The 17,074-nt window shown below is 44.0% G+C and overlaps 2 pseudogenes across 1 annotated transcript in view; one reads left to right on the top strand and one right to left on the bottom strand.

Annotated features, from left to right (window-relative positions):
* The first annotated feature begins 4,074 nt into the window (after positions 1-4,074).
* On the top strand, positions 4,075-5,596 carry LOC147962894 (uncharacterized; annotated as a pseudogene).
* A 10,216-nt stretch (positions 5,597-15,812) lies between these two features.
* The window catches only part of LOC125524967 (disease resistance protein RGA2-like), a 31,938-nt pseudogene continuing 30,676 nt past the window's right edge, over positions 15,813-17,074 (bottom strand). Inside the window, exons 11-12 of the transcript XR_015612382.1 lie at positions 16,344-16,811; positions 15,813-16,196 (exon numbers count right to left, since the gene is read on the bottom strand). The product of XR_015612382.1 is annotated as a disease resistance protein RGA2-like (transcript). The remainder of the gene's footprint in view (positions 16,197-16,343; positions 16,812-17,074) is intronic.

Below are 17,074 nucleotides of genomic sequence, written 5' to 3'. Positions count from 1 at the left end.
GGTTATAAATACAACAAGTGGCCGAAGCTGCCGGCCTAAGCTATAGTTGTATCTAATAAGAACTAAGTGCTCATTTACTCATCTTTTGATGTTACTCAATCAAAGAGTATTTGTTGGCGTGAGGTAGTAAACCGAGGCAAGCAAGGTTTCTACTCAGTTGGGTATCAGTCGGCGGTTATATCAAAGTAGTGGTTCTGCAAACATGAGATGAGCGACAAGATAGAAACACTTGGGTTTATGTTTTAAGTTGTTAAACAGAAGGTTCACCGGTTTGAATCTCAGTAGCTAGTTTGCATACTGTGTAGAAGTAGAAGAATTCATGAACTACACACCCTGTGGTGTTGGCGGACCTGGTGGTGGCACATCAATATGAAGAAAGTCAGTGAAGATTGTTTTTTTTAGAACATGAATAAAATGGCTTACTTTTTGTTTCTTTTCCATCTGCATTAGTTTTACCCTCCTCGAAACAAAGAAAGGAACAACGAAGATTGCATCTGAATGAATTCGGTGGACCTAATTAATTCAGTTGTCGACACAAACTGCATCAAGCATCTGCTAAGGGGCAGCCTCCATTCCAGGGGCAGGAATAGGATGGAGCTCACCTGCTAAGGGCGCATGAATCCTCACCTGATCTGACCTCACCATAACTGCCGTCTCCTCGTCGGTGCCCATGTACATCGGTAATGCTGATCAACAAATTATATATAGCCCTATGTGTTCATACTAATTAACTTTATTACACATATATGCAGACCCTAAGGAGTTGAGGAGGCAAAGGGACAGGGAGCGGTATGCACAAAATAGGGATGAGATATTAAAACGACAACGCCTATCCCGTGAAAAGAGAAAGATTACTACTGGCCTCAACGATGATAACACTGTGTCGCAAACACCACCTACAGGACAATCCGGTGTCACCCAGCTACATAAATTGATAGGTTCGGGTGTACCATGAAATATTGATTGCATGTTCACACCTCATCGAACATGCCAGAACAAATGGGTACTCATGTGGTGCTGCAATTTTATGGCAGGCTTGTCAAATATACAAATTTCATCTCATGAACAAATCCCTCACGACAAGGAAAATTATTTAACCTGCGATGATGAATCCAATTGGTTGCACAGGAATGATGCGTATCAGAGACAACTAATAGCAGGAAGCTCAAAAGGAACTATTGTTAGGCCTCAAGTACATAAAATGCAAAGCCTCCTCAGAGATATTGCACGAGGTAGATTTAACTGGCTTTGCCTTCCGGTCCAGCCACTATTCTGATTGTAATCATCTTCTATGCAAAAATTAATTGTACATGCAGGACCTCCCACCCAAATTTCTGGAGTTCAGGTACCACAAATGAGCATAATACGTGAGCCAGATTGCACAACTGAGCATGCTGGTTAGTTCGTCCGTATAGTTATGATTGGGGTGCCCAAAGTGTATATTTGATAAAAACTCCCTGATTTTCGATTGCTTCTTCAGGTATACAACCTTTTAGCGGATCCAACCAACTTCAAAATACGCCACAATATGATACGATCCGGCCTGTGCAACTGGATCCACTAGGTACTAATAACACTACTAATGATATGGGATTTTGAAGATCTAGCATGCTTATGCTCTACTAATCTTATGATTTTTCATAGTGTGCAATGACCAGAAAGATGATCCATATGGGATTTTTGAACCTGTTGTTGAACTAGACAATTTACAAGGTATATTGTATAATATACTATCATACACACATAAAGGTCATCATACATAAATTTGAGTCATTTCTGTATGACCAATATATTCCCTACTAGACTGCTTGGAGCCATTGCATAATGGAGAAGCTGCATACCATGAGCCTGATGAAGAAGCTAGAATTTTTATGGATCAGGGTATGTGCATTGCGTATTTTCTAATTTAGCAATCTAAAATGCACATGTTATGGGTATTTACTGATAAAATACATGTGTTGTCCTGTGCTAGATGTTGCTTTTGAATCGTACCAAATTGGACAACATCCTACCCGAGCAGTACCCGTAGCAAATACCGATGTCTTCATATACCGAAACCTACCTACAAGGCACCATGTCCTAAGAAAGGTTGCGGACTGTCGCCACTGTGGGGCGTTGCGGTTTCCATTCGAGGGGCCAGCATTTTGATACCCATCTCTAATACCCATTGTGTCGCCGAAGGATGCAGTCGGCCAAAGCCTAGGACAAAAATGGTGGATGCACGCATGTTTGAGCGGGGCCTTTCTTCCCCGGCTCGGGACGGTGGCGTCCAGGCGGCGGCTGCTTTCTCTCGTGGTGCATCGACATGGCGGCACAACATAAGCATGTTGCCTTGGCGACGGCTGCCTACTGTCCAGCGGAGGGTTGAGGCCAGACAACTACAACAGCTTCCTGCGAGAATGCGGTTTTGGCCTCCAGCGAATCGAATCTGCCTACCTCCCGGTGGCGGCCATGGTTGGATGTAGGCCGTCCAAGGCAAGACTTGGGGCTTCTTACCGGCAGTGAAGACGATGACGTCGTTTTTTTCCAATAAGTAAGATATGCGGCAATGAAGCTTGATTAACATTTTTAAACACAACATTAACATTTTTTGAATGGTCATCATTTTTCCTATGCACATTTTTAAACTTTTCCCAATGCTTGATTAACATTTTTCAAATACAAGATTATCATTTCTAACACATGGTCAACAGTTTTTTCTGTGCACACTCATTTTTCAAATGCTTCATTAACATTTTTTAATGAAATATTTAACTTTTTTAACACATGGTCAACATTTTTTTTCTAAGCTCATTTAGCTTTTTCAAATGCTTGATTAGTTTTTTTTTTCAAATACCTGTTCAACATTTTTTTCAAATGTTCGAGTGAGATTACACATGACTAATTGACACGAGAAAATAAAGAAGCTTACATGATATAAGAAAATGTAATCAAATCCCTAAAAAAAAGTATCCAAACGAGTGGTGCAACGCAATACACCTTATATTTCAGACTTTTTCTCAAAAATCTATATACCTTATATCAAGGAACAGAGGGAGTTCATGATAAAAAAAATCATCATTTTTTAATACATGGCCAAAACAACTTCTATGCACATTTAAATTTTTCAAAGGCTTGATTAACATTTTTTAAATACTTGTTCAATTTTTTTCAAGTGCTTGATTAACATTTTTATATACATGATCAAATTTTTAATAAATGGTCAATATTTTTTTCTATACAAATTTAACATTTCCCAAATGCTTGATTAACATTTTTCAAACACTTGTCCAAGATTGTTTCTAATGCTTGATTAAAGTTTTTTAAACACATGTTCAAATTGTTCCATACACATTTTTATACATTTTTTTATATGTGAATACATTTCTCTATACATATTTAACATTTTTCAAATGCTTCAGTCAACGTCTTTCAAATGTTTAACGTAGAATGATTTTTAAATAAAATTTATTTAGAACATTTGAAAGTATAAAAAAAATTTAAATAAAAAAGGAAGAAACAAAAAGGAAAAACATGAAAAAAATAAACAGAAAACGAGGCTTTTGTTCCGGCGTGCCTGGGCCGGCCCAACTCAAGCCACCCGTCAGCGAGGGATTCCTTCTGTCTCGCTGAAGGTGAGATATAGGGACGCCCTAATCAACCAGGGATTCAGAGACGAGACCCCTGGTCTGATTTTTTTTTATTCGCCCAAGAATAACACTGATGATTTTTCAGATTATTTAGCGGAGCTCATGGCATGTCTCAAAAAAAGTAGAGCTCGTGACAGAAAAATGGGCTTATGGACCGTGGGTGGTGGAAAGAAGCATTGTCTGTGGGCTTTCATTGCCGCCATCGCTCACTCTGCCGTCTTCCATAGTTTACAAGCCGTTCTTCGGTGAAAAGAACTTGCTTGGTGTGAACAATCTCTACCAGCATCTGTCTTGTAGCGTAAGAAATTGACCAAGTGTCGTTTGCACCATCACTTGGCAAAAGAAAGCATGACATATATAAGGCACTGGATTAGGCCCTGTTTGGTTCATAAGTCCTACTACTTTTTTTAGTCCAAACTTATAAGTCCCAAGTCCTTAAAAAGTCCCTACCTGTTTGGTTCCTGGGACTTATAAGTCCCTATAAGACCATATTACAACTATAAGTCCCTATAAGTCCCTCCTTGTGAGTCTTATTTCATAAGTCCCAAATGCCCACTTTAAGTTCCTATAAGTCCCTCCTGTTTGGTTTAGATGGGACTTATAAGGACTTTTTTAAGTCCCTAAACCAATAAGTCCCTGGAAACAAACACCCTCTTAGTACACGTGCGTGTTTCCTTCCTTCCCGCGTGACCATGAACCGTCTCCAGCCCCCAGATCGATCCCTTGGTCCCAAAAGTCCAGACCGGCGCTAGCGAGGAGGGCGCCGCCATGATCTGCCGCCACGGCAATTCCCGCCGGCGGCGCTGGAAGATAACGACATGCTCCAGGAGATCCTCATCCGCCTCCCTCCCCAGCCGTCCTCCCTCCCGCGTGTCTCCGCCGTCTGCAAGCGCTGGCGACGCCTTGTCACCGACTCTAGATTTCTCTGCTGCTTCTATGCACATCACCGGAACCCGCCCTTCCTCGGCGTCTTCTTCCATCACGACGATAAGATCATATTCACTTCCGTCCTACCCGCTCCAGACCACATCCCTTATGGGCGGCTCAACCTGCCAGTCAGGCAACTTGTCGGGCCGGCTGCTCGGGTGCCGGCACGGCCTTGTCCTCATCTTACACCGTTTGTGCACCGAGGTCCTCGTGTGTGACCCCATCACCGGTAATCAGCACCATGTTGCCAATTCCACCCGATTTCAAGTGCGGCTACATCCATGGGGCGGTGTTCTGCGCTGCCCGTGACCGTGGCCACGTGCACAACTATTGCCACTCCACCCTCTTTAAGATAGTCTTGCTGCTTACACGCCTATGGATGGTCGACCTCTTGCCTCTGTTTATTCTTCCGAGAACGACACATGTGCTGATATCATCGAAGCAGATGTTAACTATCGAGATTGTTTTGGCGGTTATATTAGTACCCTAGTTGGTAATGTTGTTTATTGGTCATTTAAGTTTGTGAAGGAGGGTATACGTGCGTTGATGGCGCAGTTGGTGTCGCCATGATGTCTTACCATTACCATAACATTGAAATGTGGCAGAGGAAGATCAATTGTCATGGTGTTGCCACCTGGGTGCTGTGGAAGACCATTGATATAGATAACATTCTTGGGTTACCTCCTCTGGTTGAAGGAGGGATAGTATACTTGAAATTTATAGTAGGATATGTTGAGGATACTGATGGAATATTTTTACGTGCGAAAAGCAGTGTCTATATGGTTAAACTTAACTCAATGTAATCAAGGATACTTTGTGAAGCCGGTGATATTAGTTCCTGTCATTCTTTCAAGAGTTTCTATGCGCCAGGTAATTGTTCAGTTAACCTATTTAACAATGTGTTGGTATTGCATGCCTATTGACTGACTGGCTGTGATAGTGGAAAACCCAACTCAGCTGGATGCATGCATGCGTAGTCATATACTGTATCTCATCCAGTTCAAATCTTAATGTGGACAGGTGCGGGGAAAACTAGCTAGCCGGGCCTGTTAATGGTCTTCACCCTAGTGCTCAGCTTGGTAACACCAAATCGCGTGCGTGCATGTGGATGCAATGCAGGTCCTTCATGGCAATGAAAGGGCAACCAAAGGCTAAAATCTGTGTTGTTGTATATCAGTGTATCTTATAATGTTGGCAGTAGTAAGCTTTTGTGATCGAGGAAACAATTAAGATTGCTTATTTGTCTCATCAAAAGGCATCAATCGAATTATCGAGATTTATGTAGTCCGGTTTATTTTATATTGTCTGAAGTGGTGATGATAGTTTTCTTACTAGTTTGTTATACATACAAAAAAAAATCTTAATAGTTGGTTATGTAATTTCAGGGCGATTTATACCCATCCACCCCAAAGATTCATCCTTGGTCGAGCATGATCAAAGTTGTGCTCACACAATAATTTTATTGTATCGTACTTTGTGCCAGTTTACATGTACTATCTTGTATAAATTGCTACACTAGTAGAAAAAGGGCCTGCAGTCCCGGTTCATAAGGGCCTTTAGTCCCGGTTCTTGAACCGGGACTAAAGGGTCGGTACTAATGCCCTGACCCTTTAGTCCCGGTTCAAACCAGAACCGGGACTAAAGGCCCTCCACGTGGCCGCTGCCTGGAGGTCCACCTTTAGTCCCGGTTGGTAACACCAACCGGTACTAAAGGTAATTTTCTGATTATTTTTTTTTGAATTTTTTTTTGAATTTTTTTTTGAATTTTTTTGAATCTTTTTTATTTTCAAATTTCTGATTTATTTTAACCTCTAATCTCTAATCACCCCTCTCATCACTGCTCAATTTAATCTCTAATCACCCCTCATCATTCCAAATCATCTAACTTCCCGAACGGTCACCCATCTAAAGTTATGCCCATTTTACAAATTCCAGAGAGATTTTGTAAATAAAGTCGAAATTCATATTTTTAAATTTTCCAAACAACTAGACCACATATCACATGTGAAACTTATTTTATTCTATTTTTTTGACATTTCCATCATTTTCTTCTGTTTTTTCTAAAACTGAAAAGGCGGTCCACGGTGGGGGGGGGGGTGGAGAGTTTGAAAATTGGACCTTTAGTACCGGTTCGTGCCACGAACCGGTACTAATGCCTCAAAGGCCATTAGTCCCGGTTGGTGGCACCAACCGGTACTAATGGTTAGACCTTTAGTCCCGGTTGGTGCCACCAACCGGGACTAATGGGCATCGCACCCTTTAGTCCCGGTTCGTGGCATGAACCGAGACTAAAGGGCCCAGGTGAACCGAGACTAATGCCTTAGCCGCACGAACCGGGACTAATGCACCCATTGGTCTCGGTTCTGGACTGAACCGGGACTAATGGGGTTACCCGGCCTGGACCAAAGCCCCTTTTTTCTACTAGTGCTAGTGTGTTTGGCAGGACAGAATATAAAAGAATGAGGGCACTGTTATCGCCCAGGAAGAATGATATACATTCAAATATCAAACTTATGATGGTGTCCCTCGGCTGCAGCTGCTAGACATGAGGACTACATACATTAGTCATCTAGAGTGTTCTGATTCATATTTGCTGAATGATATTCTAATTCCAGAATTGAATGTTGGTATTTTGTTAATCTCTATGATTTCGATTAATTAAAGGATGTCGGAATCCTTTGATGTTTTCAAATGTTCTGAAAATATAATGATTCTATGAATGGTGAAAGGAAAAAGTGGTCATTATTGACATTCTGGTGACCATGAAAATATAGTCAACGATAATAAAAGTGGCCATTATTTCCGCACAGTCAACGGCGACACACCATCACGTAATTACAAAAATAACGACCAAAAAAATATGTGGTCGTTAAAAACCTTTTCCCCAGTAGTGGACGGCCCAGCAACATATACACGTACTAAAGTGCTAGAATAAAAATGCCAAAACTCAAGCGCTCGCGATAAAATCAAACAAAGATTATGACTGCAAGCTGCTAGCCATCGCAACTACTGAGGCTTTGAGTCTATAAAACAACGAGATATATTAAGCACCAACAACAGTGGTAAATCCGATTTATATAAATTTCAGACGCTTTTTTGTTGAAAAATGAATATTTTTTAAAATGCGAACACCCTTATAGTTGTGAAAGGCTTTTTGAAAATGCGACCATTGTTTTGAAATTTATGAACAATTTTGAAAGCAGAAAGATTTTTTAAAATTCTTAACAAAAAATGAAAATTTTAACTTTTTTTGAAACTGTGAACAATTATTTTTAAATGGGAACATTTTTTAAAATTCTAAACAAAATTTGAACACTCAGACAATCTTCTGAATATTTCGTATTTTTTAAAAAAATGGGAACATTTTGGAAACTACCTAAAAAATTATAAAAATGCGAACATTTTTTAAAATCCACGAATAATTTTTTAAACCAGTATATTTTTTGGAATTCTGAACTTTTTTGTGAAATAACTAACATGTATTGAAAATTGTATTTTATTTTGAAATCGAGAACATTTTTTGAATTGGTTTTTTATAAATTTGAATATTTTTAAAAAGGTGAAGAAAATTTGAAATTCCTACGTTTTGAAAGCATGATTTGGTTTAAGAAATTGATTTTTTTTATTTCGGAAAATAATGACAGTTGACAGGTGAGTGAGTCTTGTATGTTGTTTATGCATGACAGGTGTTACTTTCACGGTTGAGCAAGTATCCGGTTCACATCATTAGACATAACAATTTGAGAGCAAAAGTATGCACGGCGAGACACTACAAGAAAGTCCAGCCGTGGATCAGCTTCTAGGATATGTCAGTAATGTGTTGGTTGTTCCTAGCCTACATGATACTAGGGTTTATGGTTCAACTGTACTTGGAAAAAATAATTTTATGCTGCTGAGGGAACACATATTTTTTGGCATGGTAATATGTGTACGTAGGTCCATCAGGGTGGACTGGCGAAGCTTCACTAGAATTAACATCTGGCGAGAAAATAAACAAACAAGATGAAAAAACATAACCTTGGAGATTCAATTTATTTCAGCTCAACGGGGTTTATTTATACTGACATTATAGTGGCCGCGAGAAGCAATCGATCAAGGCCGTCTGTTGTGATGGAGCATACTCTGACAAAACTGATATCAGAAAGAAAAAAAAATATCTTTCATATATCAAAAACGACAGGGAACGAAGGGCGAGGATTTAACACTTCAATGTTTTTTTTTTTGAGCTAAAACGCCCTTACGGCTCTTTATTCATTAGGCGCTAGCATGTCTGACTGCATAATTTCAGTCAGCCACCCAGGGATTACATTGTACACAAGCATAGATACAGAAAGCTTTAATGCATGCCTAGCTACACGGTGGGCTGCCGAATTAGTCCGACGGCTAGCATACCGAAGCTTGAATCCCTGAAAGAAATTACTCATATCCCGCATCTCTCTGATGATATGGAAACAACTCGACTTCTGTGGGGCAGCCCATAAAATCTGAATTTGCTGACAGTCCGTCTCCATTTCCACGTACTCAAGGCCAGAATCATGCGCTGTTGCAAGCGCATCTCTGCAGGCGAGAAGCTCGATCGTGAAGGGGTCCGAAACTCCATCGTAGCGTGAACACCCTGCTTTCACGAACGCCCCCTGGTGATCCCGGATTACGAAACCTGCACCACCTCTTCTATGCTCTGACTCCGTAGCTCCATCTGTATTGATTTTCATCCATCCTACATCCGGTGGCTTCCACCTTGGTTGGGTAGTAGATTGAATCCTGCCGGTTGCTGGAACCTCCAGAGCTCGAACAATCTCTTCTATGGTTATCATGGATTGCATTGGTTGGTACTGCTTCTCACCATGTGTGTAGCTATTTCTTGAATGCCACACTGCCCACATCACTGTTATCATGATTGCCGCTGCCTCCTTCTTTATCATGTTATGGTCCAGTATATCCCGGGACCAAGTTATTGGGTTGAGTCTTGGCATGGCTACATCAAAGAATCGCTCTGCCGCTTCCCAGAAGCGCCTAGCATGGTCACACTCCATCAATGAATGAACCAGGGTTTCATTATCATGGCCACACATTGGGCAGTTTGGTAGTTGCTTTATATGCCTCCGCTTAAGTTCTCCATAGCTGGGTAGGAAACCCTTTAGCACTCGCCACCAAAATACCTTAATCTTGGGCAGAACATTAAGTTTCCACAGAGCTCGCCATGTTCCTTCCTCACCAGCCGATGAGCCCTCTATCACCGTCATCTGCCGCTTTTCTTCCATTGTATGCCCATACGCCGAGCGTACAATAAATAGGCCGGACTTCTCCCACGCCCATGCCCAGCAATCTGCTCCGTCTGTCCTCGGCCGTGGCATAGCCAAAATGGCATCCACATCAGGGGGTAAGAATACCGACCTGATCAGCTCAGTCTTCCACTGATTAGAAACAGGATCAATCAAGTCTGAGACTAGCTGAATGGAGTTCGGTTTCAGCGCTCCCAATGGTTTCATGGAACAGCTTCCATCGATCCAGTGATCGTGCCAAACCTCAGTCGTAGTCCCGTCTCCCACTCGCCGGATCAGACCCGACTTGAGCATCTCCCTTCCTTTTATAATAGCCTTCCAAGTTTTTGATGCACTCGTGGGGCATCCGGCTGTAAGAAACTCCTCATTTGGGAAGTATCTTCCCTTTAACACACGAGCACACAGGCTGTTTGGGTTTTCAAGTATTCTCCATGCCTGTTTTGCTAGAATTGCGTCATTGAAAGTCTCAAAGTCACGAAAACCGATCCCTCCTTTTGATTTTGCAATGCACATTTTCTCCCAAGATTGCCAATGCATTCCCTTCGTATCTAGTGTTCCAGCCCACCAATATTTTGACATGTTTGCTGTCAGTTTCTTGCACAAGCCTTTTGTGAGTTTAAAACAACTCATAGAGAAGGCCGGTAGAGCTTGGACAACAGATTTTAAGAGAACTTCTCTTGCAGCACAAGACATCTTCCTTTCACACCACCCTTGCACCTTTGCCCTCGACCGCTCATTGATATGTTCAAAGTTTTGCTCCGTAATTCTGCCCGCCGCCGTAGGAAGGCCAAGATACTTTTCCGACATAGCCTCGCGATGTATCTGAAGAGCGTTTTTAACACCCCTCTTAACAGAAGCCCCGCTGTTAGGACTAAAAAATACCGAGCTTTTCATCTTATTGGCACTCTGTCCAGAGCCCACACTATATTGTTCAAGTATATCATTCAACCTTGTGGCACTTCTGGAATCAGCCTTCATAAAGATCAAGCAATCATCTGCAAATAACAGATGTGAGATCCATGGGGCAGTGTTACTAACTCTGATGCCCCTATCAATCCACCCTCCATCATAGTTTTGCAACATACAAGAGAGGCCCTCCCCACAAAGGAGAAATAAGTAGGGCGAGATGGGATCTCCCTGTCGAAATCCTCTAGAGGGCGAGAAAGCCGGCAGTAGCTCACCATTCACCTTCACTTGGAAACTCACGGTGGTCACACAAGACATAACAAGTGATATCCAGCGTTCATGAAAGCCAAGTTGATGCATAATTCCCTGTAAATATGCCCATTCTACTCGGTCATACGCCTTGATCATATCTATTTTAACCGCACACCATCCCTTCTTACCCCTTTTCCTCCTCATGGAATGAACACATTCATAGGCGACTAGGATGTTGTCGGTAATAAGTCTCCCTGGAACGAATGCACTTTGCTCCTCTGCAATTATCTCATCAAGAATCTCCCTTAACCGGTTAGCTAGCACCTTAGAGCAAAGCTTATACAGAACATTGCACAAAGAAATTGGCCTATACTGTGTGATATTCTGCGGATTTCTCACCTTGGGTATAAGCACAATAACCGTAGTGTTCACTTCATTCGGCATTTGTCCTCCATTGAGGAAATTGAGGACAGCCAGTGTAACATCTGGGCCAATCAGCTCCCAATGTTTCTGATAGAATCCAGCATGAAACCCATCACATCCGGGCACCTTTGTAGGTCCCATAGCCAGCAATGCAGCCTTCACCTCCTCCTCTTTGAACGGTCTGACAAGTCGTTCATTCATAGCATCTGTAATTTTATGTGGCACATGATGAAGAACTGCTTCAACTTCTGTATATTCTTGAGCCGTGTACAATTCCGTGTAAAACTGTTGTACTTCGGCATGTATCGCTTCCTTGGTTTCACATAGCGAACCATCCGCAGCTTGGAGACTGCGTATACGGTTCCTACTCTTGCGGGCTGCCGCTTGCGCCTGGAAAAAGCCCGTATTGCGGTCGCCTGCCTTTAGCCAATCAGCCCTCGATCTCTGTCGAGCCATAATTTCTTCTTTGTGCAAGAGATCAGAGAGCTGTCGTGCTAAGTCTTTTTCTCTTCCCGTCGGCCCCCTGAATAAGGAGTTCGATCTCTCTTTCTCATATTCCTTACGAATCTTTTTGATCTTGCGTTTCACCTCACCAAACTTCTTTGTTTTCCAGTCTGTAAGACGGATCTGCATTGCCGATAGGGCCTCTCCTAGCCCATGCAAACCTTGCGACCCCGCTCCCCGGGGCCAACCCTGGACCACTGTATCATTATACGTTTCATCCAGCTGCCAGGCCTCCTCGTATATGAATCTGCGTCTCCCTTCCCCCGCCCCCTGTGGTGAAACCAGCAATTGCAATGCCAGCATACAATGATCCGATTTTGGGGAAGGAACATGCTTAACAAATGATGCCGAGTACAAGCTCATCATTGCCGGGTTCGCTAGAAATCTATCTAGCCGTACCTTAACATTGCCGTCGCCTTGCTGCATGTTATCCCAAGTGAACGGGACCCCCTGGAAACCCAGGTCTAGTAATTCACATTCATCAAGACACTGACGAAAACCATCCATCTGCCATTCTGGCCGATCATGAGCTCCAAAATACTCAGAATTGTCTGTGATCTCATTAAAATCACCACCACAAATCCACAGAACATTATACTGAGATTTAAGCCATCTCAACAGGTTCCAACTTTCGACGCGTTCACTTCTTCTAGCCTTAGCGTAGAAGCCCGTGAACCGCCAAACTTTATTATCACTCCCAACGTTCTTAACCATTACATCAATATGTTGGTTCGAGTAATTATTGAGGGTTACATCAATATCTTTTGACCAAAACAAAGCTAACCCTCCACTAAGCCCATCGCTACTCACTGGGCAACACCCTTCAAACCCAAGCCTGGTCGTTAGCTCACTAACACGCTTCCCCTCGATCTTCGTCTCACACAAGAAGACCAAGGCGGGAACTTCCATCTTCACGAGGTCGTGAAGCTCTCGAACTGTCTCCGGGTTCCCAAGCCCGCGACAGTTCCAAGACAAGCATCTCATTGCGGCCCGCGGGGCTGATTATCAGCCTCCGCGAGAATTCGTGCAGCCTCTTCCTCTGCCTTCTTTTTCTTTGAATCACGACTATCTTCTCTTGAGTCCGACGACTCGTGCTCCTCACTTTGCCTCTTCCTTAACACAGTTTCAGAATCTTGCAGAAGCAACTTGTTGTGTCCTCCACCATGTGCGGCCGCGCTATTCATATCAACCCTCCGATACACCCCATTGTGGCCACGTCCCGTGCGCCCACCCCTTCCATTCGAGCCTCTGCCTCTAGCATTAAATTGGTATATCGCATTCCTCACCTTGCCCCTCCCTGTCTTTTCTGGTGAAGTCACCTCATCACCCGGTTCCACTTCTTCTTGCACATCTTCTGATGCATTGTGCCTCCCTTCATCTCCGGTGGCCTCATACTTATAGGTTGGTACATTGCCCCAACTCTTGTTCTTGTTTGACAAATACCTCAAGGCCTCACGGTATGGTGGCCTCCCATACTCATCTCTCCCTGCCGGTGTAGGGCATACCAACTCTGCATGCCCCAGTTTACCACAGGAGAAGCAAAAATAGGGCAGGTTCTCATATTGGATGTCGAAAAACTCAGTCTCCTTCTTTTTAGCTTTCTCCAGTTGCACCCACCGCATCAAAGGCTCATCTACCTTAATCCACACTCTGAATCTGAGACAATCTCCAAACGCAAAGCCCTTCCCATCAGCATCCAGAGTAACAACATCCCCTACCATGGCTGCAATGCGCTTTGGCCATGGCGGGCACAACAGATTGAATGGGAGGTTAACCACCCGTGCCCAAATCTTGATCCTATCGAACTTGAGTTCAGAGGGCCTCGATCTGATGTTAAACCTCTCCAACACCACACAGTGCTTTCCAACCATCCATGGACCTCCCTCCAAGATCCGATCGCTATCTCTTTTGTTCATGAAACTAGCCACAAAAACGTTCTCCCCCGACGGCCTGAAACTCAATCCCTTCGGATTGCCCCACGCTGGGCGTAGCGCATCCCCGATGGTATTCACATGGAGCACCCTTCGGTGTAGTACCTTGCCGATCAGTGCATAGATCTCCTCCTCCGTCTTCTCTTCCTCATCATCAATGACTAGCTTTGTTCTCTCTTTATCCGTCAGCTCCAACCGATCCATCATCTGCTCCACCGTCTCCGTCCCCTTGTTGTGATTTCTCTTTCCTCCCATGGCGCTAGACTCCGCCGCCATCTTCGCCCGGCATTCCAACCCTGACCCCTCTCCTATCACGCCACCAAGGGTGGGAAAGGACGCAAGGTCCCCCCTTAATCACCCCGAGTAGGCGAGCAACAGGAACAGGATGAGCAGGATAGATGATTGCCGGCGATCTTGAAACCCTAAAACTTGCGCCCTCGAGATCGCCTCGTGCGCCGCCCTGCCACTCGAAACCCTAGGAAAACGTTTCGGGGCCCAATCACACTTCAATGTGACGACCCTAGATCGACCCAAGACCAGATCCACCTCAGAGAGGAGGGCACCGCCATGATCCGCTGCCGCGGTGGTTCGCTGGCTGTGGCGGCGCTGGAAGACGACGACATGCTCGGAGAGATCCTCCTCCGTCTCCCGCCGCAGCCGTCCTCCCTTGCGTGCGCCCTTGCCGTCTGCAAGCGCTGGCAAGGCCTCGTCACCGACCCCAGATTCCTCCGCCTCTTGTATCAACATCACCGGGAGCCGCCCCTCCTCGGTGTCTTCTTCAATCGCGATGATAAGCTCAAGTACACTCCGCGTCCTTCCTGCACACCTCGACATGGGGGGCCGACTGCTAGGGTGCCACCACGGCCTTGTCCTCATCTTCTACCGGGCTGCACTATGAGGTTCTCGTGTGCGACCCCATCACCGGTGGCCAGCACCGTGTACCAATTCCACCCGAGTTCAAGATGGGCTACGTCAACGGGGCGGTGCTCTGCGCTGCACGCGACAAGGGCCACATGCACGGCACTTGTTTTACAGTAGTGTGCATTACCTATTTTTCTGGTTTTCTTTCATGCAAATTTGCTTACTGCATAGATGTACGATTGGGCTGCCTAGGAGAGAGTTTACTTTCTGTGGTCGGCCTCGGCCTTTGATGCTAAATATCATCTGGGTCACGAATTGTGTGATATACTGTCAGAGATCTGCTGCTTGTTTTCCTTCTCCGTGTGCAAGCAAACTTGTTGCGAGCTAATGATCATGTCCTAGCTAGCAAGATTGATGCTCTTAAAGAGAAGTGAGTAGTGACCCCCTGCATCCTACATATCATAGATTGTTTATTTGTTGTGTCATTCTCAAAAGGAAAAAAATTTCCTCTTTTGATATTGCGCTGAAGGTAGTAACTGACAGCACACTATTAACTTGTTCAGAAAAGCAGTTAATCTCACACAACTGTTATCAATGTACGTGGTAGGCAAAACATTACTATTGCACCTAGTGCTTCCACTGTGCTGTATATACTGTACATGGGAAGTGAAAAAATATATTGATGCCTTAAACCCGGGTGTATGGGAAAGGTGGTTTCTCTGCAGCTGCTGACATAATTGTAAACCACTTTTCATAAAAGAAATGTCTTTTCTTTTTCCAGAATAAATAACAAGGAGAGCTCACAGGCTCCATTCGTAGAAAGAAGCATGAACAAGACCAGGTCTGATTACAAGGTTCAGAAAAAACCAAAGGACTAGAAAGCAACCTCCACTGTGATTCAACACAAGATACTACTGCACAAGTTCAGGCACGATGGTGCATGGAGAAGACATCTGACCACACAAAACATATCAGCATGCAGCTGAGAATGAGCGATCTCCAACAGTTGACAATGTAAAAACCGTGCGTATCCATAGAAGTAGCCCACTGAAGTAGACATCAATTGTACCGAGTATAAATGGCTCAAATGAATAATTTATAGATAGGTAACCTCCATATTCTGCACCGAAGGACAAGGCAGCCTCCGCTGCGATCCAAAAGAAGCCACACAGGCTCCAGGTAAGACTGTATATGGAGATTGTGCTCTCCAGAAGTACATCACACCATACAAAAGATAGAAGCGAGTACAATAACAACCAAAATGAACACTATGAGATGAGGATAACAAAACAACATTTATAATAATAACAATACATGTATTTATATACACGTCTTGGCAAAGACGGTGGAGTCGTCGAAGGCGGTGATCGCAGAATTTGGCGATAAAACTGAAATGACGGGTCAACGGCAAGCTGAGAGCTTGAGAGAATCACTCCACCTCACTGACAGGCAGTGGAGACGAGGTGCAGTGTCCTGGAGCCCTGCTGATCGAAATAAGTGAAGAGGGGAAACTTTAAAATTAATGAAGCGAACTTTTAAATACATCTAACATACTGAAAGATCAAAAAATTGTGAAATAAAAGGTACAAAACGTCATCTCTTTCAGAGCGAGCAGATGAGGACTTTACCTTTCTATTTCTACATAGTTGCAAATCTGGATGAAGATTAATAAATAGATTTTGAGCGGACATGCTCAATCTTTGGCCAGCTTTCTCCATCAGGTGATTGGCAGCTCTTCAGCAGGAGTTGAGAACCACGCACCAATATGTCGTAGAGGGAGGATGGCAAATCAGGTAAAGATGACATATTGGGGCATCCAAAGATACCGAGTGTCCTCAAAGATGAAAAGCACTTCAGATCTGGCAAGGAACTGATTTCACAATTTGCAAATAAGAGGCACTCGACAGTTGAGAAATCTACTGATTTTTCAAATGAAAAGGATCGCTCCTTGCAATCTTCAACAGCGAGATTTCCTGGAACTGTAAAACCTTCAGCTGAGAGCATGTGGTTGAGTATTACGGAGCTGCTAACATAGAGAGAACAGAGTTGCAACCGTGAGATGCACGTCATACTAAGATTCGGGAGATCTCCAAAATGTGCACTGCTAAGGGCATCTCCAGCTGTTGGCCCCCCGGGAGGGGCAAAAAATCGCCCCCTGGGGGCGCGCCGGCGCTAAACCGCGCACTGGGGACGTGATGCCCCCCAGTCGCGGCGCCCATGTTTTTTTTAAAAATTCAAATACGGCGGAAACACGACTGAAATTTAACGCAAACATCGGCGAGTTCGTTCAAACTTAAACATATTTTACAAAAGAAGAAAAAAACTTCCGCGGGCTACCCCGCCGTCTCCCTCGCCGCCC

This window comes from Triticum urartu, chromosome 7A (genome assembly GCF_056163025.1).
Source record: "Triticum urartu cultivar PI428250 chromosome 7A, HENAU_Tu73, whole genome shotgun sequence".
Lineage (NCBI taxonomy): Eukaryota > Viridiplantae > Streptophyta > Magnoliopsida > Poales > Poaceae > Triticum > Triticum urartu.
The sequence above is the reverse complement of the archived record's forward strand: the minus strand, read 5'-3'. Positions and strand labels throughout refer to the sequence as shown.